The following is a 1,964-nucleotide window of genomic DNA, read 5'->3' on the forward strand; positions in this document are numbered from 1 at the left end:
GGTCAGCGTTTCAAATTCATCAGCTGCTCCTCAGAAACCCTATACAGGGTCACTATGGGTTGGAACTGACTCGACAACACTTAACAACAACAATATGCATCAAATAGACTTAGTGGGAGTGTGATTTTTAAGTTTTGGTAGATTTCTAGAGCGTTTGGTTTCTTTCCCCATCATTTATCTCCAACATGTTTCAAAATATGAAAAGAAAAAAAAAAATCCACCAAAACCCCTAAAAAGTTCCACACTTTAACATTGTTTTAGAATTGTCTTTCTCCCATGTGTTGTATTCCAGACACATGAGGGCACTGTTTCTACAGTTTCTACTATTTGTGGTACAGTTTTGCTGACAACTAGGTTTGCTGGAATTTAGGACTGGAAGCATGAAGAGAAAGGTATTTGCTGTATATTCTAGGCTCTGAAGATTTTCTGAAACGAAGGACCTGTTGTTGATGTGCCTGAGAAACTAGGGATCCTCCTTGGGATCAGGACACATGGCATCCCATTTAACTGTGCTGCACAGAACCAGTGCATTTTAAAACACCAATTTTGCAATCCAGAAACAGAGTTACAAATATGTAAGCACCTTTCTTTTGGGGGGCAGAAATCATGGAGAGTGTAGAAGAGGGGAAAAAGGGTCCTGCTGTACTAGAAACACTTAAGAGAAAACGAAGTAATTTCACTAACAGAAATAACTAAAGATCAAGTGCCTGCGAAAGAAGTTTGCCCAAAAGATGCTTCAAAATGCAACTTTAAAACTGCCGCAAGTAATATAAGTTTATGTACAGTATTGAAATGAAAATGGCTAGGATGGGCTAGCAAAGCTGGGTTCTACTGGGTACCTGTATAACCCAACTGGCATTTATTATTAGGATTAGAGGTGTCAGTGATGTGAGCCCAAAGGTTCAAAAGATGTTACAGTGTCTTTGCCTTTGTCAGATCTTCGATAGCACCTTTGTTAAACTCAACAAGGGTTGGTTAATATGCTAAAGATTCTGGAACCATATATTGCATGGGGCACCCAAAACTGAGTGTAGATCAGCGAATGAACTGATCTACAAGCATGGTTATTGCAAAATCAACAAGAAGCAAATTGCCTTGGAGATAACACTTGGATTGCATGTATCACTGCATAAATACCACATTATCTGTATAAAAGAGCTGATTCATGAGATCTGTACTGTTAGGAAGCAATTCAAAAAAGCAAACAACTTTCTATGGCTCTTCAAATGATCTTCTCCACAAGGTGGAATGATGAAAAGAACCAATCACTTTGTAGAAGGTGAAGATGCTGGCCACAGGGAAGACCAGAGCTAAAGTGGCTACCATAATTATATAATATGTTAATAAATTAGTTTTAAAAAATTGTTTTCAAACTTAAAAAAAAGTGTGACCTAGAGCAATTTGCTTAACTGTTTATTTTCGTCTAAAAATTAAAGTACTATCTCACAGAGCTACAGGGATAATTAAATGGTATGATCTGTTTAAAGCAGGGGTGGGGAATGTCCAGCCATCAGGCCATATTTGTTGTTGTTAAGTGACATCGAGTTGGTTCCGACTCATACAGACTCTGTGTAGGGTTTCTAAGTGTGGCTGCTGAGCTTAAACCACCGACCTTCTGGTTCAAAATGACCTTGTGATTCAAACTCATGTTGCAGTCTAGTGCATTAACCCACAGCGCCATACCAGAACTCCTTGGACCATAAAAGGCCCATAAAAGCATTTCATCTGGCCTTGCCAAGGCAACTGCAGTTCCAGTCATCACATTGTCGCTGTTAAGTGCCGTCGAGTTGGTTCTGACACATAGTGACCCATAGTTTCTGAGGAGCAGCTACTAAGCTTGAACTGCCAACATTATGGTTCAAACAGACTTTGCAGTCTAGAGCATTAATCCACAGCAGCACACCAGGATCCAGCCATCACATTGTTGTTGTTGTTAAGTGCCATTGAGTTGGTTCCAACCCATA

General features: G+C 39.7%; 1 pseudogene; it reads left to right on the top strand.

Moving 5' to 3' along the window:
* The first annotated feature begins 606 nt into the window (after nucleotides 1–606).
* LOC102819199 lies at nucleotides 607–1,314 on the top strand (annotated as a pseudogene).
* The last annotated feature ends 650 nt before the right edge of the window (nucleotides 1,315–1,964 follow it).

The sequence above is a fragment of the Chrysochloris asiatica genome, unplaced genomic scaffold (assembly GCF_000296735.1).
Source record: "Chrysochloris asiatica unplaced genomic scaffold, ChrAsi1.0 scaffold00207, whole genome shotgun sequence".
Lineage (NCBI taxonomy): Eukaryota > Metazoa > Chordata > Mammalia > Afrosoricida > Chrysochloridae > Chrysochloris > Chrysochloris asiatica.